General features: G+C 38.1%; 1 protein-coding gene across 8 annotated transcripts in view; it reads left to right on the top strand.

Annotated features, from left to right (window-relative positions):
* Nucleotides 1-15,117: 15,117 nt before the first annotated feature.
* Rbp (RIMS binding protein) overlaps nucleotides 15,118-23,611 on the top strand; it is a 591,180-nt gene continuing 582,686 nt past the window's right edge. For 6 of the 8 annotated variants that reach the window (XM_081768676.1, XM_081768673.1, XM_081768675.1 and 3 more), the window contains exon 1: nucleotides 15,126-15,517. The gene's annotated coding sequence lies outside the window, so the exon portion shown is untranslated. Of the gene's footprint in view, nucleotides 15,518-23,611 lie in introns of all 8 variants that reach the window. The other 2 variants (XM_081768681.1, XM_081768677.1) reach the window with 2 other exon arrangements.

Below are 23,611 nucleotides of genomic sequence, written 5' to 3'. Positions count from 1 at the left end.
CAGAGACAGATGGAACGTCGATCAAATCCTGGAGGTCTTCTTCCATCGAAGGATTTCAGAGAATCTAGTGACAGAACCAAATAGAGGAAAACGGAAGACTTACGCACATCTGCAAGTACATAGGAACTGGCCTTTGCTGCCAAAATGAGTCGCCGGGCATCAGGACAAGAAGATGCACGAAAAGCACTTCATGAGGTGACAAACAACTCCGACTAAAGTTCGTAAGATGAGGCAAGCGTTTATAAGCGTTTAACCCAAACCGTACACCAAAGAACAGGTGCTTGCATTATTTTTCGATACTAAGTTAACCAAAAGCCAATACAACTGTCTACGCTTTGGTGCGAAAACATGGAACGCAAACATTTATCCAAGTTATCACCAATTACTCGCGGAAACATGAGATTCAGAAGCAGTTTAGAGAAACAGTAGGTCTTAATGTAGATAGACCCAAAGCAGGAGGCAGTGGAACAAGCAATGATGGGAACACTGCTAGGAGATTTTTTGCGAACCACACAAATCTTCGCAAATAACGGGATTTCTGAACAACTGATTACACATTTCTCAGTGATACAATCTGTAATCAATTCTGGACTTGACGTTGATTCCAAGGCTTTAGACAGTTATGCAGTGGAGACAGCCAAACTCTTTGTTCGTCTTTACAGTTGGTTCTGTGTGCCTGCTAGTGTCCACAAAATACTTGTTCATGGTTTGGCTGTAATACAGAATGCCATTTTACCAATAGATCAGCTTTCTGAAAAGGCATAGGAGGCACGGAATAAAGATATACCAACATTTCGGGAAGATCACTCACGCAAATTCTCTCGCACTATTACGAATCGGAACATGCTGTATATGCTTCTGATTACTTGTGATCCCTTTCTTTCGAGTATTAGGTACGTGGCTACCGAGAAGAAATGACGATGCTTGTCATACGAAGGAAGACTGCTGTTGAAGACGTCGAAGTGTGGAGAAGGTGCGAAAGCTAGGTCCAGAATAATGAACAATGAACAATGAATAATGAACAATGTCTGTGACAGTGATGATTGACTTACAGATGTGGTTGACGAAATTAATTCTCGTTTTTCATTTGTGTGTGAGTGTAATGAAGACTTGTATGTATGAGTGTAGTGCAGATTAGTATGTGTGAGTGTACTCACGTATTGCATACGAATACACAATACTTTATTATATTTACAAATGGTACTTTATTAGTATCTACTAATTCTCTCCTGCAGATAGGGCTAGTGCAACCGAATGATGAACTTGTTCGTTGATTCTTAGTACTATAAATATACAATTCTCACATATTTGGGGCTTTAGAAGTATTTTGTACATTGTTATAACCAATTATAGATTTTGTCCAGGTTTTTGCTCATCGTGAACCACTGTGCGAAGGCAAGAACGTTAGCGACTTCGCTACGCGGGGCCACAAGAAATTTTTCAATATATATATTTCAATATTCCTGTCACCACGGCATGGCGCGTCCTCAGGTTGCAGATTGAGGAGAAGATCTCTAGATATAGAGGTTAGCTGCAAATATACTGAATAAGCAGTCGCGGACAGACGACAAGGAGTGGTCCTCCAGCTTGGAGGTTTGGGTGAGGCTAACAATCTCATCCTATAAAAAAAGAAAGAAGAAAAGAAAAGAAAGAAAGAAAGAAAGAAAAAGCACTTGTTCATAAACATTCACAGAAGCCTCGGACCAGGACTGAGAACTTGGCACGGCCTCAGCAAAAGAAAATGGACATGAGATTTGGAACATGGAATATTAAAGGTCTTTATAAGGCCTGTTGTTCTGTATGGTTGCGAAACATGGTGGCTTACTCTGAGAGAAGAATATAGACTGAAAGTACTTGCGAACAAGATTGAGACGAATATTGGGACCCAAAAGGAACAGAAATGGGGAATGGCGGAAACTTCACAACGAGGAACTTTATAACTTATATGGTTTAACGGTCTACTAAACATTGTTAGGGTCATCAAGTTCAGGAGGCTCAGGTAGACAGATCATGTAGCCAGGATAGAAGAAAGTAGGAACGCTTTCAAAGTTAACTGGAAGACCAATAGGAAAACGACTATTAGGAAGACCTAGACGCAGATGGGAGGACAATATTGAAATGGATCTCGCGGAAATAGGAGTACAAAGTTGAAACTAGATCCAGTTGGCCAAGCATAGAAGTCAGTGGAGAGCTTTTGTGAACGCGGCATTGAACCTCCGGGTTTCATAGGCCATTATATATATATATATATATATATATATATATATATATATATATATATATATATATATATATATATATATATATACTAGTGGCATTAATATTGGATACTTTTATGAAATTTATTCAGAGTACATCCATTCATTTGTTGTACATGAATTTTACGCTGTAATTCAATATTATGTTATTCTCATCATTTTATGCTCTTTAAACAGTATGAACAATATTACAATACTAGAATTATTACAGTACAGTGTGTCATAGATTTTACAGTATTACAGAAGTACAAAATTTTAAGTACTACAACAATTTTTCAATATGTGAATGATCCAATGTGCCACAAATCACATTTAATACTTAGTGGGATAACCGTCTGATTTAATTACTGCATCGATTCTCCGAGACATTGAGTCCACCAGGCTTGACAGATCTTCTGGCGTGATGAGTCTAATCTACACCATGTGTTGACGATTGCCTCAAGCAACTCCCTCTTTTTGCTGGGATTCGTATGCGACACTAGCCTCCTCAACGTTGACCCCAAATTCTTAATTGGATTGAGGTCAGGGGTATTTCCAAACCAATCTAAAACGTTGGTGTCATTGCCAACGAACCATTTCTTATTGATTTGTGTAGTATGACATGATTCACCATCCTGCTGAAAGATGATCTTTCCTGAATTTCTTTTCTTTTTTTTTTTTTTAAATCATGGATTGAAGGTAATAATTTCCGCTGTAAGATTCACTTTCTGTAATTTTCGGAATTCATGTTACCCTCAAATACTGTAAGACGCCCTACGCCTTGCCTTGACATTCAGCCCCAGATCATGATACTCTGAAGATGCTTCATTATGTCTCTGATGCATTTTAGAAAAGGATCTTTCCCAGATCGGCGACGACAAACCTCACTCTATCACTGTCGAAGATAGAAATTCTTGTTCCGTCGCTTCAAATGACTTCAGCCCATCATCTTCTGTTCAGTCTGTGTGCTAAAGCCTACTTCACACGCTTCCCTCTCTGCTCGTAGTTACAAATATGGCTTGTTTCAAGGGGTTGTTGCACCAGTCAGAAATTTCCCGTTCTTTTGCTTTTAATATGCCCGCAATATCCTTTGAGACCGACGACGGTCTTGTAGAGACAAGTAGTAGTTCTACGAACATCGTAAGCTGCAAATTTTAATTTTCTGTCGGTTCTTGGGGCAGTTTTCGTTCTTTCAGTCTCCCCATAACGTTAGCATATTTTCCTAAATCAAAATTATGTGGCGACATTGCCAAAGTTTTTGCAAATATCTTCATAGGTATATCCTTCTTCGCCAAGTGTAACTGCCTCCCGTATCTTATAAGTTGACCAATCTAAACTTTCGTCTTCTTTGGCGCCATTTACAACACTCATTACCACTGGCGCAAATCCCGGGGGGACGAGAGGGACATGTCCCCACAATCTTGGACCTGGAGGGGACTGTCTTCCCTAATAAACCCCGCCGTGGCCGGTCCCAAGCCCGTGCTAAGAAAGGGGGAGGGACCCCCGTGTTTTGGCCGCTCTCGCACTGTTTTTTCGGGAGCGGTGCCTACGCGGGGGAGATAGGGTTTCGGGAGCAGCGTGGAAACACGCTTAACTCTTGTCTATCCTGTGCTAAAAGCTGGCAACGATTATCTAGTTGTCGGTGCGAACCAGGATAACAACCTACCAGCGGAGGTGATGCCCCGGCTATCCTCCGAAACGAGCGACTAACTCGTGCCATTGGATCTGGGAGAGTACGTGTGACCTCATCACGTCCTCAGTGAGGTAGGTAGTCCTGACTGCCGTACCCACCGGCGGAGATGAGCCTTCGGGTATCCTCCGAAACGGGCAACTAGGCCGTGCCCTTGGGTCCGGGAGATAAGGCTACGTGGTGCCCCAACACGTATGAAAGAGTGGGTAGCTGGTGTGCCCTGGGTGGGCGAATCCAGTGCCCTACCGGGAGGATGATCTAGGTTGTCCTCAAAGAGAGTGCTATGCGTTCTCTTGGGTCCGGGATGGGATACTTAGTATCCTAACGCATACTCGTACCTCAGGAGTGCTGAGGAAGTAGGTCGCTCCTTCGTCCCAGGCTTACACATTCACTGGGTGCAGGAGCACACGACCCTACCAGGGGAGCCGCCGCTCCTAAATGGCCATTGTCTTTAAAGGTAGACAGTCTACATCAGCCATTGGGTCTGGTAATGTACGGTGTACCTCTACCGTAATAAGAGGTAGTTCCGTATTGCTTGAACGGCCCTACTGAGGAAGGGTGTGGGTGTCCCTTCTAATGGTGGTCTGCATGTACCATTGGGTTTCGGACAAGTAGCTTCGCTACAACGTGTACGTGGTACCTAAACACGTAAAAGATAGGTAGCCCCGTATTGTTCGGGCGCACCTACCAGGGGAGACACGGCTCCTCGGGTTAGGGGAGACACGGCTCCCAAATGACAATGTCTGCCTTGAGCAGACGGTCTACATCAGTCATTGGCTCTGGTAATGTACGGTGTACCTCTACCGTAACTAGAGGAAGTCCCGTATTGTTCGGACGACCCTACCGGGGGGGGGTGTCGGATTCCATCCTGTGGGGAGACCAAACGGAGGTGGGGGAGGGGCCAATCCCAGCGATCTGGGCAATAGTTCTGAACCTGCTAAAGGGAGGAAACTCTGTGGGATGGGCCTGCACCAAACTGAAATGGTGACTAAACACGTACCATTGGGTCCGGGATGAGATATGGGAGTATCTCGACGTGTGCGTGGTACCTCTACACGACAAGGCGGCTGCCAGTTGAACGATAGAGGTAGGCAGGGCCGGGATTGAACAAGCCCCCTCGGGCATTGCCTGGGGCCCCGGATTTGGGTTGGACTGTGGTCATACCGTGGGATTCGGTACCATGCGGGAGCTAATCCCAGGAATCTGGGTAACGGTGAGCGTATGGGGGAGGTGAGCTTGCCTTGAAACGCTCGGGCGCCATGCCTGCAGAGCATGGTAGCAGTCTGCCTAAACCAGTAGGTTAACTGGTAGGCACTCAGGACTTTGGTCTGGCCGCGCAGTGGGCGTATTCCACTCCCTCAGAGAATGGGGGTTACATCGCTTCGGCGAGTCAGAATTAGGGGACAAATTCTGACAGTGCACTTCGTGCACGAGGAACAATAGCGTATATTGTGGAACTACGGGCGGGGTGCATTACAATCTTGCGGAACCCGTCCATTAAATAGACCGAACGGTCGCGGGCATGTTCCCCATGCATGCAATTAAGCGTGGCATAGTAGACCACTAGCGAACAATGCCCCCCCCCAATAATCTGACTTAAAAAGTTTTTTTTTTTTTGGGATAAGTGTGATGATTTGTGTCCGACTGCCACAAAGGAATGTGAGATGAATTGATTTCTCTTGGCTTTTATATTTCTTTGAAAAGAATCGTATTCTGTAGTATTTCAAACTGAACTTCGTGCTGTATTGCGTTTAGTAGTCTCATCAATGTGTATTAAATCCACTTCCGCTACTTGGGCACAAATTTTAATAAATGCCAGAGGAGGATATGCCCTCTCTTCATGCTGGAAAATAGTCTCAGCTGTAGGTACGGGCACAGATTACGGGGAAATGGGGAGACATGTCCCCCCCAACATTGGAACTGGAGGCTCTCCCAATAATCCGATTTGAAAAGTGCTTTTAGCAGATAAGTGTGATGATTTGTGTCCGACTGCCACAAAGGAAAGTGAGATGAAATTGGTTTCTCTCAGTTTTTTCCATTTTTAATGAAAATGAAGGTGTGCGACTGTGTGTAACGTAACCTGATGTGAAATCTTATCTCCTCCTCTCCCCTACGCCCTAGACCGAAGAGAATATAGACTACCCAATGTCAGTAGAACCCATCTTTTCAGTAAATGCGCATTTCATCTATTTGTAATATTAGCAGGCATCTTCTCATGCTTCGTAAGCCAACTCTATGGCGTATGGAACCCGGAGGTTCAATGCCGCGTTCAGAAAAGCTCTCCATTGAATTCTATCCTTAGCCAACTGGATCATGTTTCTACTTTGCAATCCTATTTTTGCGAGATCCATCTTAATAGTCTTCCCATCTGCCCCTAGGTCTTCCTAATGGTCGTTCTCCGATTGGTCTTGCCGCTAACACTTTGAAAGCGTTCATACTTTCTTCCGTCTTGGCTATATGTCCTGCCCACCTAAGCCTCCTAGACTTGATGACCCTCACAATGTTTGGTAAGCCGTATAATTTATGTAGTTCCTCGTTATGAAGTTTTCGCCATTCCCCATTCCCGTTCCTCTTGCATCCGAATATTCGTCTGAGGATTTTGTTCTCAAATACTTTCAGTCTATGTTCTTCCCTCAGAGTAAACTACCATGTTTCGAAACCATACAGAACAACAGGCATGATTATCGTTTTATGTAATTTAAGCTTCAAATTCCTCGACAGAATTCGCGACGACAAGAGATTTTGAACTGAATAATAACACAAATTTCCTGTTTTTAGTCGATATTTAATTTCTTCGTGAATATGATTTTCGTCTGTTAATATTGATCCTAGATTTTTGAAAGTATCCACTTTATCAAAGGTATTATTTAATATTTTAACGCATTCATAAGTTGCCGTGTTACGATCGCGACGCACTTCCATGTATTTAGTTTTATCTGCATTTCTTTCTATTGTTCTCATATCATCCCCTATTAAATTTACATCATCAGCGTACGCATAACCTGTTGAACTCCGTTCAACTCTAGGCCCTGGTTGCTATCTTTGATTTTCCTTATAGCGTATTCCAGGGCAAAGTTGAAAAATAATGGCGACAACGCATCTCCTTGTTTCAGGCCATTCTCGACGTGAAAGCTCGTGGCCAAAAAAATTTCTACCCGGACTTTACTTTGGGATTCATTTAAACATGCCTTAATTAATCTAATTAGCTTTTTCAGTATTCCAAATTCTGTAAGAACATTGTACAATATTTCTCTCCTAAACGAGTCGTAAGCCTTTCTGAAATCAATAAATAGTTGATGTACCGGGCTACTGTATTCCCACTTCTTTTCGAGTTTGGCGAATGGTAAATATTTGGTCGATAGTTGATCGATTTCGTCTAAATCCGCACTGATAATCTCCAATAATTTCATCTGCGTACGGGGTCAATCTTGCTAATAAAATGTTTGAAAGGATTTTATAGGATGTTGACAGAAGAGAGATGCCTCGATAATTATTACAGTCAGTTTTGTCGCCTTTCTTGTGGATTGGAACAATGATTGATTCCTTTCACTCTTGTGGCAATTCTTCCTTGTTGTAGATAAGGAGGATGAGTTCGTGTATCTTGTTCCACAATTTTTCGCCTCCAGGTAAAATTAACTCAGCCGGAATTTCGTTTACACCCGGAGATTTGTGTTTCTTTAATTTCTTTATAGCGCTTTCTACTTCTATTCGGTTGGGTTCTGGAATATACAGTTCTGCGGTGTGTATCTCCCCTTTCTCCCCGCACATTAGTTTTTGGCTGCGTGTTAAGCAAATCGTTAAAGAAATCTTTCCATCTATTTTAAATGCTATCTGCATCAGTGAGAACTGTTAAATCAGCTTTCTTTAATATAAGTACGAGGTTGATAGCCTTTCTTAAATTCGTTGATCCCTTTATACATGTCCCGAATGTTTTTATTTTTACTATTATCTTCAAGTTCCTTAATTTTAGCTTTCAAAAAATCTCGTTTCTTTGTTCTAAAAGTTTTGGAAGTTTCCCGCCTGATGTCTATGAAATTTTGTGTAGTTGTTTCATTCGGATTTTGCAGCAAACGTAATTTTGCCTGTTTTCTCTTCTCTGCTAGTTCGAACCATGGTTTGTTCCTCCGTATTTACGCGTGTCCCAATTTGTCTTTTGAGAGAGGATGCTTCGTAAGCAAAGAAAAGAATTGAATTGCTGGAATATTTTTCTCCATAATCTTAAGGTTACATCTGTTAACTAAAGAGTACCGGTATATGACATGCGTCAGTTTTCTGTAACGATTCCTGTAATGTTATTGAGATTATCATCATTTTGCTCAAATACGAGTATTGTTGCGTCATACATAATTGATATTCTTTCTTCATAGTTTTGAGGAAGTCATTATTTATATTATTATATTATTATAAAACAATTTTAACGTTGATCTTTGTGGATGTCTAATTAGAAACATACCAATTATAAATATGCATGTATTCAGACTTCAAAATGTGTTCACGGCACTCTACAACAGGTTCACCTCAGAAATCAGATTCATCTACCTTCAGATTCAGATCAGATTCAGTTTCATCTCCCTTCTCTAGAATAAGCCTCAAATCTGCCCACCTCCCAATGTTGAAGACAACGAATGGCGTATTTAGGATTTTGTTTCGAGAGGCAATGTCCAACACAAGGAAGGAAGTGGGCAATTGCCCAAATCAGTTTAAGAATTAAACATGTTTTAATTTATGCATAAATTGAAGTTATAATGGCAAGAATTGCAGACCGATAAATCCTATATGATATGATACAAAAATTTAGGAGTGAATCTAACGCTTTATTCTATTTACACAAGAAAAAGGAAGCATCCTCTTGGCCTTCCTAATTTCCCGGGCTAATTATTCCCCCGTTTTGATTTTCTTTAATTCAAACATTTCCTTCTTTTAAAAATAACTAACCGATATAAAATCTTTGAGTTTTACGTGCCACGGTTATGCCGGTTAGGCTAAAGGAGACGGTGATGATGAATAATGAATGAAATGGTGGAATGAAGAAAGTGGGAGGAAACGGGAGAAATCCGAGAAAACCCACGCACACGGTGTTTGTCCACCACAAAGTTCACGTGGCGGGGGCTGGGATCGAACCCCGGACCCCAAGCACCAGATGTGAACGCCCTACCACTGAGCCACCGCGGCCCAATCTAACTAACCGATATAATTTTTCCTTTGTTATAATAATCAAAATCTTGTCATGTTGATAACCGCACAAGTTGGTGTGGAACACCAGTTTCGCTTATCAACTCCTCTTAGTTTTGGTGTTACTGATGTTTAAATATTGAGGTAGTTAGGGATCTCTTGCCTGTCAGATTTCAATCAACAGATTAATAATTTCCTTTTCAACAAGCAAGACTTTATTTTACATGAATTAAAGATTAAAAATACAATTTCAGATTATGGTCTCTCGCAGGAGACCATTCGTCCAGCTTGGAGCCTTATACAGTATAAATGACAGTGAGTTGATACAAATGAAAAATACAACTTACGTTATGAATGCTGATATTCCACCCATGTTATGCAGCTCGTGGTTGGTTGCTGAGAGATGCTCTTGGACCTCTCCCTTACCTTTTTATATTGTATAAATTTCGTCAGCCAGACCCTGAGGTTCTCCATAACAGCCTTGTTTGTTATCTTAATTACTTCCTGCGCTACGTGACTGCCGGAGAACCTCATTAGTCCACGATGACTGTTTATTCAAAATTCTTTTGTAATTTAACTTAAGAACACATACATTTTTTAATCACTAGAAAACAATGTTAAAAAAATCTTTTTTGATATATTTCTTCTTGAAGACTGTTGAGCTAACTTCTTTTTTTTTTCCACTCATGTCATAGTTTCATTACAGTCCCCCACTGATGAGGAACTGTTCCTGAACATCACCGTAGTGTGTGTCACCTCTTTTTTTCGCTCATAGTTCTGTCCACACTATGTTTATAGACACTGACACTTTAGAACTAGTAGTCTATTGGTATGCACACACATATACATTAAAAAAAAAAAAAAAAAAACAGTTCACATCTGCTAGTGTTCATGGATCCTGAACACATTGAGTCTGTGGTGAAGTAATGTTGCGACGTGGAGTCCTTGTTGGGGACCTTTATGCTTTGATGAGCCGCAGGGCAATTGGGTTTCATCCATGGCCGCTGCTCATGGCTTCAGTTCTTTAAGTCTTTTTGGCAACACAGTCGAAGATACGCACAAAATTGGGGTTGTAGTTGTGGCGGTGAATGACCAGTAATGTTGTTACGTAGAGTCCATACTGTGTGTGTGTGTGTGTGTGGGGGGGGGGTTATGTCGCAAACTTGATCGAGACTGGAACTCAGGCATGGGAGAGTTCCCGTGGCTTCAAACGAACTGGGAGCGCATGCAGGTAGACCACTCTGGTTCCTCCAAAGTTGAACACGGGCATGGTTTGCTGCTGGTGTCTCCACTAGGGCTGACGAACCCAGGCAGTTAACTTAAGAACACATACATTTTTTAATCACTAGAAAACAATGTTAAAAAAATCTTTTTTGATGTATTTCTTCTTGAAAACTGTTGAGCTAACTTCTTTTCTTTTTTTTTTTTTCACTCATGTCATAGTTTCATTACACTGATGACGGCCGACTTGAATCACAACTAACAACGGCCGATAAAGTATGACAGGCGAAACGAAAGAAAGTAACATCAAGAAAAAGAACCAGAAGTGTAGAATGGACGAAAGAACGTAGCTCTTATATGGAATGAAATTTGACAAATACAGTGTCATTTCTGAACAAAGAACATAAGAAAATGGAAAGTCAATGACATTCTTAGAAATGATAAGAAGGATTATTGTTGTACTTGGAATGCGAAAAACTAACAAATTTATTTCGGGGGGAGTTTGAGCCCGACAGCCCCCTAAATACGCCACTGAAGACAATTTTGCTCCCCCGATCCTCCACAGCATTGTTTTTCAACTTCATAAATATTTTGAACAACGCTTATAGCATATGGGAACGGTCTTACCCGTCCCTCCCAATATTGAAGACAGATTTGCGCCGATGCTCATTACAAAACCAGTCTTCTGGGAATACCACTGCCAAACTGAAGGAATCAGCAAACTCCTTTCAAATTATTCCCTGCAACACCGTTGCTGACGATTCCTGACAAACATAGCAAAACAGCCTCATATATATAAGACAAAGAACAACTTGCGCAACAATGCAGCGCCTGTAACGGACAAAACATTTGGTATTTGTGCCTTGCCAATCACTTCCTTTAGGAAGTTATGCATACATGATTTATAATAATGTACTTACTAATTGTTAATTAATTTGTTATATAATACATAGTAGTTTGCAGTTATGTGTTGTAGACCTCATGCAACAAAATGTAACCGAATATTATCCATAAATGAACACTTTATGAGACATTTCAATGCATAAAATTCAATTTCACAAAAGTGTCCGGAATTAATATACTGTATATGAGTCGTAAAGTTCCAAAACGGCTCTTGTCCATTTACAGAAAATCCCAGAAAACTGTTTAAAATGTAGGATCTTCATGGTTCGTGGAACTGGGAATACTTCAGTGTGTTCATGTCAAAAACCCACATCCCCAAATATTTCCAGTTCTACAAAATCCTACAGTTTTTCTCGATTTTCTCGGATTTTCTATAAGTGGACAAAAGCCGTTTTGGAACTGGACGACTCATATAATGTAACACTCTTATACTTCAGTGATTTCAATTCCATAAAATTGGCTTATTTTCTAACCCTTTCAGGCCTGGTGGTAACTTCTTGTACATCATATTTTAAGATTAATATAATTACTCTGAAGGATTCAAAATGACTGGGCCTTCATGTCAGCGTTCTTTGCACTTGTCTAAAAAACTTTCCGCTATTTCTCTGATGCTTTCATCTATTGTCAGGAAGCTACACACATTTCCTATAAAGTACTTGCAGGGTCTATCGCGATGGACGAAGCTCAATCACGTATACTTGCCGCGACCTTATCCTGATAGCCGAGATACGCAGCTTCAATGCAGGCGACTCCGCGCACATTACATAGTTCCTCCCGTTACACAAGTAAAACATTACTTAGGAGATCAATTCAAAGAGCTAATTGAGTTCAAGTATATAAAAATGTCAATACAGAAACAATATAAGAAAAATAAATGATACTACATTTATTAGTAAAGGGTTATGAAAATGACGTCACGACTCAGAATCGGAAAAAGAGAAGGAAAGAAAGGAGTGAAAAGCCGGCAGCTAAGATGCGAGTCTCTTGCAAGTGTTGCAAGATTATAAACTTGAAAAACCTTATAACGAAAGCAGAGGACCAGTAAAATTACTTAATTGGTCAATGTTAGAAACCGTCCACAATGGATAGGAAATGGCTTAATATTTTTATATGGTATATAACTTAAATAGAGTAACTACCCCGTAAGAAACTTCATTGCCTGCTGATAAATGAAACAAAAGAAATAACGGAACTCACATGTAACTTCTGCAATTTTTGTGCAGAGAGTAACACTGCTCTGCCAAATATCGTCTTCGCGCGTGCGTTAGAGTGAGTACGTGGGTGTACTGAAACTGAAACCATGAAGAGTGTTAAGCGCGAAGTTGAAAATATGAATGAATCCGAATTATCATCTTCTCAGTATTATCGCAAACACTAGGAAGGGAAACCTCTTTAAAGTCAAGCAAAGTAAATTGCCAACAATTTGTACGCTCGACTAAGAGAAAAATATGCAGACACAACTATTGAAGAAATTGTTAATATGATTGTTGCCGGGTCGCTGTGGTTTACTCAGTGTCAATGTAGAGTTGCTGTGCTTTTAGAAAAAAAAAATCGTATTTTTAATTTATTGTGTGGGAGGGTGACTGCTCGTATTTCTGTTTATGATTGACCTTTTCCAGGTAGATATATGAGAATAACTTCATTTCTTATCCTTTTTTACCTTAATCAATTGAATAAGCAAAATAGTTTTCATGTTCTCGGGTTTTAATTGTGAGGATTGCAAATACATGACGTGCGAATTTCCAATACATTTATTACTATTGTCGTGTCTTCATGAATTATTAAAACAAATAGACCAAGAAACATATTTTTTGTAAGCGGCAGGAAAAGGACGAGAAATCATCGCTCCGCGCATATCAGCTGAAACTCAGAACAGCGCCAGTTGAAACCCTGGCGACTGAGAGCCAAACCAAAACACACACACACACATACAAAAGCTTCCCTGTGAAAAGGTTCGCGCGCCGACATGTATTAATGCGCTTGTGATGCGGCTCTCAAGTTAACATTGCGTTTAGTATAGGCTGTTTTATTCTTGGTGAAACAAACTATTTGCAATAAATCCTCCTTCTTCTTTAGTGATGTGTTTTGAGTTTCTAAAATATGTAGATCACTATGATGTTTTGGATTAATGCCATTTTGTATTTTACATACGTATTTCAAACCTAGTGCACGCAAAATGTTTCATCCATAATTCTCTAAATATGACATCCGCAAACAAATTGACTGTTGTATTTCATTTGTTAAGTCAAAAAGAATAATAATACAAAACAAAAATAAAATCGGAGAGTAAACCAAAAATCAGGGCTGAAAGGACTACGGTTGGAGTCAGGTAGACTACATATCCCAAGTTGCAAGTTTTTACGTGAGTTATCGTGGAACATATAGCCAGATTCGAATGGTACAAGCTCGCTTCCGTTCGCTTCAAGTACCGAACCTGCAAATACCAAGAATACTTTCTGCCATGTTTTATACTTGAATAGTACAAAACGAAGCAGTTTGGCATTTGCTGGGTAGGTCAGGGAAGAACCTAGAAAAAAAAAAACATGTCAGGATGACCAGTCTCAGGGGTTCAAATCTAAAAAGTGCAAATACCAGTCACTCGCCTATTATTAGGTATTGAAACATCTGAAATAAAACTGGTCAGTTTTAATTCATGGAATGAAAAGGACGTCAAAGTTACAGAGAAAATGTTAGTCGCGTCTCATATGTAACTATAAACAAATTCTTATAGTTTTGTGAAGTTTTCCAGGGAAAAATTTAGGAAGGTACTAGATTTTTGGCTCCTACCGAGGTAAAACGCTACCGAAAGCGAGTGCACGCGACTTCACGCCAGCCTATGTTGAGTCATATATGGATGGATATCATCATTGCTACGTTTAATATTTCCATTTCTGCCGTATCTAGCCCTCCCAGCTGGTCTATTGACTAGCTAGTGCGCTTTCGGTGTATGTAGTCTCTGGTTCGACTCCCGGTAGGATAGCACAGCAATTTAATTTCACAATAATTCACTTTTAGATGGCACGGCGGCTCAGTAGTAGAGCGTTTACCTCTGGTGCGTGGGTTCCTGGTTCGATCCCAGCTTGCGCCAAATGGGTTTTACGCTTTTGTGATGGACAAACACCGTGTTCTTGGCTTTTCTCGGTGTTCTCCTGTTTCCTCCCACTCTTCATTCCACCATTTCATTCATTTCTCATCATCACTCTTCTTTAGCCTAGCCGGCATAACCGTGGGCCGTAAAACTGAAATATTTCATTTGATTTCATTTTCAACAATAATTAACTTTCATTAATCACCCGCCTCCATTTCAATTCACTTTTAAACAGCATCATCCAATGTACCTGCCCTCTTTTCATTTCTTTTTCAAAACTAAGTATGTAAAAATAACTCAATGATCTGATTTAGAGGGGAGGAATGGTGGTTCAGTGGTAGAGCGCTCACTTCTGGTGCGCGGGGTTCCTCCTTCGATTCCTGGCAAAGTAAGTTTGTAGTCGATAACATCGTGCTCGCGGGTTTTCTCGGAGCACTCTCGTTTCCTCCCAAATTTTCATTTCACCGATTCTCCCATCAATATTCAGTTGCCTTAATCATCCGTCTTCCTTAGCCTAAAGGGTATAAACGTGGGACGTTAAACTGAAAGATTTCATTTCATTTTACAAATAAATCATTTTCGCTCTCGTTTCATAAATCGTTTTAGAAAATAGTTTCTTAAAATGCAAATATGAGTTGCAATAAACGGAAGAAAGAATTTTCTTTTCTTGTTTTTTTCGCCGAAGTGTTGAAGAAGCAAGCGCGCAAATTGCAGGCACAACACTTTTCGTAATAATATTATCCGCGCATGCGTAAAAGAAAGAAAGAAAAGAGTATCAACATTCAACAGAGTGAAACCTTGTACCGACTGACGTTCTGACCGAGTGTGTTGTGTTTGGTTATGAGTGTGTCCGCGAAGTGTTTTGTGGTTTCAGAAGGCGCGTGGGATCTTCGACTGGAAGATAAATCATGAAACAGGTGCCATAGGTGAAATTTAAAAAAAAAAAAAAAAAATCTTGAAACTCAATGAGTAATTTTAAAATATAAGACAATTACTTTTTTTTTTTTTTTTGTAATTTTTGGCTTAAGAATTACGTCGCGTGTTAGGAGTGTGTGATTTGTGTGGATGAAATAATGTGTTTATTTATATTACATGTGATATACGCAGACTTTAATAATGAACCTGTCCAATATACAAAACATAATGAACTTTATAAGTCGTAATAATGTCAGTATGTGATAAATATGACACATTCGTATGAAAGTGGTAAGTTTTATTTATTATTATTTTTATTTCTGAATAATTATTATTCTTTTTACCACTGAAAATTATAATGAAAATGAAATCGTTTAGTTTTACGTCAAATGATTATTGAAATGGTGGATCCAAAATGTGGGAGAACCCATAGACACGATGTTGTCTACTATAAATTCACATGGCCTGCAATCGAACCAGTGACATGACGCACTAAAGGTGGGCCCCTATCACTGAGCCCCGTGCCCATAGCACTGAAAATCAATAATAGTAATGATAGGTAAGGTTAAAGTTGTAGCTAGGAGCAGGTCAAGAGGGTTCGGAATCATCATCAAATATTTTCTTTCTCCGGAAAATTGAGATATGATAGCTTAGCAGTAAAAGCGCCCGCGAGTAGTTCGAAATTCAAAAGTTCGTGATGAACAATTTTGTATCCGTCCAAAGATATCGTTATTCTCCCCCTCTCTCTCCAGTGTCTTTATTTTAAGAAGCACTTATTCCACTTTTTATAGTTTCATTCAGTGGCTGATGCAGAATATGATCAAGGGAGGAGCTAAATCATAGTTTGCAGCTTTATCTAATGTAAATCAGGATTGAAGCCAATTTTATCCAGTGTATACCTGAGCGTCAAGGGAGGGCTATAGCCCCCCCCCCCTTTGATCCGCGCCTTATTCCATCAACTACGGCAGTTTAAAAACTGTATATACAAAAAAAAAACCAAAAAAAACTACGGTATTCATTTGCAGTGATCAACTGTTTTCGCTGAAAGCACATAGCTGCAGGTCATCCACCTAATTATTTTATTTCAAAGATTTTTTTTTTTTTTTAATTTTGCTTCACTCAGTGTTATCGAATAAGAACACAACTGAGCTCCTTGGCGATATAAATTATGAAAGGCGATGACCAGCCGATGGTGCATGTTTAACTGAATAATGAATATTCAGTCATTATTCAACGTCAACTATTTATGGTGTATTTCACCCATAATCCTATGGCTTCTTAATCAAGTAGCTCCTTATCTGCTTCACAATGTTGAGTCAATATAAAAGGACTTTGCTTTAACATGGGATGGAACTTGGGACCTCATGCATTAAAGGCGTACGCACTATTTTTTTAAAGTAAGAATACGCCCAAAAAAAAAAAAAAAAAAAAAAAAAGTTTCTGACAGTAGACTAGAGTGTCGAATTTAGAAGGTAAAAACTAGGGGACCAACCAGAACCCAGATTATGATATGTACATCATTAGTTTACTATAAACTTTCAAGAAATATATAAATAATAGCATAAATTATTTTTGTTACTCAAAAAACACTGGGCCTAAGCCCCCGGCCCCATGCTAGATCAGCCACTGATATGAAGACAGAAATATCGAGGACAGTAAAAAAATACCCATGTTCTTCAGTAGGACTCGAAGCCACTACGGGTTTTATCTCACGATCATCACCCTAATCCCTAAAACCGCTTTACTACACCATTTCGTGTACCATTCGGCTATGAGGAAGCAGCTTGGATAAAAATAATAGCTTGGATGAAAATATTAAAGAAAACTGTCTGTTCATGTCCCTTGGTATGTAGTCTCGGGAAAAAGTCTGGAAACCGGTAGAAATGTTAACAAAGAGGGAAAATAATAGAGCTAACAGATGAATGTCGGAAAGATACTTTCAAAAAATCATCTTTTCTAGGATATCATTGCTGAGACTATGATTCGGATTCTACCTTAAACTATATGTTCATATCTTAAATAGCCTCGGCGCTGAAAAGAGACGATAACTTTAATTAACAAACAAATCTGAGATGTTGAGAAACTGGATCCTTAGATCTTGAAGTAAAATTACAAAACAAAAGGCAGAGAACAAAGATATTTAATTTCTTTCGTTACATTATGTCGTGTTTACTTTAAATAAGCAATTTTTGGTTGATTTGAGTTTAGCGTCTCTTTTCAGTACCGAGGACATCATATGACACATAGACTCATAGTTTAAGGTGGATCCACAAACAAGCGTTCAAGATTCAAGACTCTCCTACCGAGAATCGAACTTGGGACTCCGCGCACGAAAGGCAAGTGCGTTATAACCACTTTTTGTTAATTCGCCCTAACGGAGCCATTTGTCTCTTAATCATAATCACTTTTCTACCTAATTCAATTTGATAGGGACACAGAACCTGGAGAATATTTAAAAAAATGTATATACTACCAGATATGCCATTATACCAAGGGGAGGAGGAGATCTTAAAATAATCGAGTATACCTAAGTAATAACATAGATGTAAACGATGGAAAATTAAATATTCAGTTACCATTTTGCTTATCTGCTCCCTAGACTTTGTCCTCTAGAGAAATTCAACTCACGACTAATGATAAGGGGGCAATAGCCACTTGATACGTAGAAATCTACAAAAATGTAAAGACAATATCTTTCTGTGTTGTTATCCACTCATTCCATTTGAACATTTTTTTTAGAAAATGAATATTGCAAAAGTTAAAGAGCAAAGCCGGAATTTCGAAACACAACTTTCTAGTCGTCATAATGATCATTTGAAAACATGTTTCTAAACACTGAATATATTATGAAAATGCTAATTATATTCTTTTGTATTTGTGCATACTGATACTAGAAAGTGACAAGATAACTACATTGCTTAAACTAGGGTGGGGCCAGTGCATACCCTGGCAGATATAATGACGCTGACTAAATACTTGAGAGAAAGAACAAATCAATACTGGTGAGGATCATGGAATTATTCTAAACGTTAAATATATACGTATATACGTCTAAATATTGTTTAGATCCATCAATCGGAATGTTAGTTTGAAATTAAATATTTAATTTAACCAATGCTGTAACAGCGCAATGATTAGATTTACTAGTCATTAATTAGTAACTTGCGCTCGCCAAGAAAATGGAAAACAATTGAGTTACGAGTCAATGTGATAACCACACTTCACTGCGTTCAACGTGCGCTATTTGACCAACTAAATATCATCCTGAACTGAAAAGGTCGCACTTTATATTATTTACACAAGTTAGATTAACATTACGGAAAGATCAATGATAGAGGTCTAAGTTATATAGATATATATCTATATCTATCTATCTATCTATCTATCTATCTATCTATCTATCTATCTATCTATCTATCTATCTATCTATCTATCTATCTATCTATATATATATCTATCTATCTATCTATATATATATCTATCTATCTATCTATCTATATATATATATATATATATATATATATATATATATATATATATATATATATATATATATATATATATATATATATATATATATATATATATATATATAGAGAGAGAGAGAGAGAGAGAGAGAGAGAGATCTTAGGTTGGGTATCTGATAACAAAACACACATACCTGAACGCCCCCCTCCAAATAATACAGAAATCTGCGCCACTGGCGCCCAGCATTTCTTGAACATAAATTTAGCAAGAAAGAAGGAAAAAAAGAAAAAAAATGAAAAATAAAAATAATAAATCTTTAATTTAACGTCTCATGTGTATACCCTTTAGGCTAAAGGGGACGGATAATCATTGACAGAGAATGTTAACGAAAAAAAAATGATGGAATGAAAATGGAGGGGGGAACGGGAGAATTTCGGGGAAAATCCCACATACACGATATTGTCCACCAGAAACTCACTTGCTCTAGGATCAAACCAGGAATCCTTACAACCAGAACTGTCACTGAACTACTGTGTCTCCTTGCGTCAGAAATGAAATATTTTGGTTACACAACTGAAAAATAAATAAATTTTAATTTTTAAATTTCAAAACTGCTTGTTATGCATTCAGTTGGATTGTTTTCTTCGGAAAGCTCGAAAAGCTTTTGTTTCGAACATTAGCGAGAATGTACAGTCATTTCTTTCAGTACTTGTGATATTTTTTATATATTTAAATATATATCTTAAGCAAGGTATTCCAGTTAACATTCTTCTTCCTTTTTTTTTTTAAAAAAAAAGTAAATATAGCTTATTACTACTCTTGTTTCTGACGCTTTGATTCCATATGCACACACCTCAATTTACGTAACTTCAGAAAAGTATGTAATAATTAAATTTATATAATAATAATAATAATAATAATAATAATAATAATAATAATAATAATAATAATAATAATAATAATAATAATAATAATAATAATTGAAATTTGGATTTGCTATAGTAGGTATAGTAAAATGCATGTACTGTAGGAAATACACTTCTAGGGTGAACACAAATGAAAGACGTTAGAAACCACTGTCTTGGGAGGCGTGGTATATTTAAAGAAAAATGGTAGGAACAAGACACCTATCTGGGGTGAATGGTAGCATTCTATGAAGAGCAATATAGAAATCGAAAGTGGCAGAGTATTCTAACTCTTACGGTTTTAGTTCAAAGATAGGGATGGAACTAGTGTCTATTCTTGAGACACTTGAATTGATTAAAGAAAACTTTTCTCACTATCTATTACCGTTTTCGCTCTATGGTGGTCAATGCTGAAACCGGAAGTGGTTGATTTCAACTACTTCCGTTTTGAACAGAGGGGCAATAGAGGAAATGGAACTTATTATTGGGACTTTCAATCGATTCCAAATAAATAAATAAAATTGAAAAATCGCTTCCCACTATTTCCTACCGCTTTTGCTCTCGACAGACGGGAGAACGGGCGAACAGACGGACATAGAACAAAGTAACTAACTAACTCTGTGGCCTATGGAACCCGGTGGTTCAATGCCGCGAAATAATTTTGATACAAGTTCAAATAAACTGTCTGTGAAATAATTCGGCATCAAAACACAGTATTTAACTCAAGATTTTGTTGTTGTTGTTGTTATTGCAATGTTCTTCAAGATTGTTGTATCGATTGTTTTACTTCAGTCTTGTAATTTATTTTGGTTCTTGTTTGAAATTTAGTGTCATTTTTTTTTTAGCATCGAAGCTAATGCCACATGGACCTTACAATTCAAGGTTGAATACGAACCACCATCATATGTTTAAATAATCTTCCATCGGGAATCAAAACTGGGACCCCGTGCATCAAAGACGCGATAACTAGCCACTAGACCAGTGATGTGGGCTAAGTTTTATTTTTGAATAACCTTTGCAAATCAGTTCGTAATTTGTTCTTAATTTTTTTCAATAACGTCAAGCGAGTGGTCTCGGGTTCGATTTCCGGTGAGAACACTCGGTCGGAAAGGTGTAAAACTCTTTTTCAGGCTAATCATGCTGAATGAGTTCTTTCCTGAGTTTTTCTCACTCACACAAGGATGTTACCTAACATAAAGGTCCCAGGATACTTCTCTCCTTGTCTCCTTCTCCAATCCTTTTTTCCCTTCCTCACTTCCCCGGGTAGTGTGTTCGCGAAGGACGTCATCCTTCATATCTGGCAGGCTTAAAAGGCCATAGAAATATAATTCCTACTTTATCTACTTCGAACAATATGAAAATTTCGCGAATTAAAAGTTTCATTACCGTCCATCATTTGATCTTTATATTTTAAAACATCAAGCATATGGACAGTACACATCACAATCGGTTAACACAGCTCATCCGATCTTAATAAAGCTTGGCATGTAAATCTTGACTTGCCTAGTACACATGCGATTTTTTTTCCTCTGCAGAACTTTAATCTTTGACGTCTAGTCATCAAAGTTGGATTTTGCTATAAGCCACATTTTTTTCTGGAAATTAACACGGAAAATACTGTAACAAATTCGAAAACAAAACAACTATTTCCTTTACCACTAAAACTTCAACTGCAATCTCTTAGCAATTGAGTGAAGCTCTAACTTTCGTTTTCTGTTAACAGATTGACTTTTCTAGGTCTAGTTTCTATGTCTTCTTTCTTTTAGAAAAAGAGTCACTTACACTACTGTAATTTTAACCTGTCCATTTACAACAGAATTATGGGAATATGCACAAACTAAATCTTTTAAACGTTCTTTTGAGGTTAAAAGTTAAAATGCATGCAGTGTAAGAAAAATCTAAAATCAATGGAAAACGAATTTTTCTTCCACAATCAGAAATCTCATAGGGAGAATAATTTTACCTTGTTATATCATACATATTCCCGATCAAACTTCCTGTTTTAAGGGACTATGTATGAATTACAAATTCAAGAGATGCACAATTTCACTTGATATAGCAATGCTGATTTATGCCTGAATAGGCTCTACTGACAGTTTTCGTTTCTGCGGCGATAAAGCTCAGGGATTTTAATATTACCTAATTAGATAGACCGAGATAATGGAACACATGTTCGTAAAAATTGGTATCACTAAAATTTCGTTTGTTTTCCTCTTGTTTTTATATAAAGTTATCGTCAAGATTTCCTACATCCTGCTCGTAAAATGTATACGGTTCAATTCCTTTACATTGTCTCTTCGAAGCCGACTGTAACATTATGCTCTGAAGTTGTGCCAGTACCACTCGGGGATGGCGAATATGATGTTTTTCTTCCTCTGGCGCAGTGGCGTGAAGAACTTGTCTAAGTGGGTGTTGCCAAATAAGTTTTAACAACTCTCCTGACCGATTTTTGGTTTTGTTCAACTTTCTCATAGTAATGTACAGTGGTTAAAGATATTTTATTTATATATCTAACAAACTTCAAGTACAACCTGAAAGCATCCTACAAGGCACTGCATCTTTCATTTACTTACAGTGCACCAAATTTAATTAGAACTAGGCGATGATTTTTTATATATATTTTTAATAAATCTTAAACCGAATTGTAGGCATTATTCAGTTCATAATTTTGAAATCTGAATCATTCAAAAGATTTTCTTTTAAGGTTATGCATATTGATCCTCGATTTCTGAATATCATTTTCTCACTTCCAGGGTATGTCCTATTGATGTCTTTTATTCTAAGTAAGATTAAGTTGACCAGTTTCCAAAGAGACCTGAATCACTAGAGTGATCAGAAATCCTTCGAATAACCATTGTTTATTTTAAAGGCAGTTTATACAGTTTTTAATTTGCATTTTCACCTGTGTATCTTCCTGCTTTCATTTTCTATATTTATTATTTTCACTCTTGTTTGTCGATCTTCGTTTTTGTAGGAAGTGAGTTAGGTTAGAAATGAACTACTTTCTTTTATCAAAATACTACAAATTTATAAAATTTAACATAAGTTGAATACATGACACAGTATTAATAACCTACTATAAAAATAAGGTCAAAATAATATTAAAATATATCATTGTAAAAGGGAAACGTCTCATTTTGTGTGAAACGCTAATTGCTATTCCCTTTACAGTCACGCAAATACTGTCGCTACCTTCGCTGCTTGTCTGACACAAATAGATGGCGTTAGTGTACAGTCAGTTTGCATAGGGTCGATATATAATTATTGTGAAAATCTAATTGCAACTTTAGAACTGCATTATTTCAATTTAATTCTTTCAAACTGTGACAAGTTACGTAACTATACTTAGATATGCGTTAATGCTTGTGTATTTCTACAATAACTAGCTAAAATGCCCGTTCTTCGTACGGTCAGAATAGGTCAGAATAGGTCTTCGCTTGGGATAAGCATTTCAACAGAAAATGTAATTATGTAAATCCGTAATGTTATCCCTTCCTCTGATCCCTTCTCATGCCAATGCCAATACGAGTAAAATTTGAATAAATACCATCGGAAATGTCATTTATTCATCTCAGCGACTCCGAGAACTATCTATTAGACATTAATATAATTCGTTTTAGATTGTTTTTACATCTCATATCTTTCTCCCCATCGCACTGATAATGCGATAAAAACCTAAGTTAAGCCATGGTCAACTCATGTACCAAAAGTCATCAAATTCGATGCAGAGGTTTAGAGAAGGTGGTCGCCAAACATCGTTATATTCATTTTTATTTATACAGAAAATGCCTCTTGCCTTCCCCCCTTAAGACGGAAGTTTTCAAAAAACACCAGGACACATGTGCTGTTATTTTTAATGAGGAGTTTATGTACCTAGCTTATTTATCTTCCTTGATGGTCTCGTGAATTATTGTATTTTTGACATAAGTTTTGGAACCCCTTTACCTTCTTAGGATAAGCCCCCTTCGAAAAACTAACGTGATGAAAACCTGAGTTCGGCCAGGGTCCACTC

The sequence above is a fragment of the Thermobia domestica genome, chromosome 8 (genome assembly GCF_964235325.1).
Source record: "Thermobia domestica chromosome 8, izTheDome1.hap1.1, whole genome shotgun sequence".
Lineage (NCBI taxonomy): Eukaryota > Metazoa > Arthropoda > Insecta > Zygentoma > Lepismatidae > Thermobia > Thermobia domestica.
Note: the sequence above shows the minus strand (reverse complement) of the source record. Positions and strands in the feature narration are given on the sequence as shown.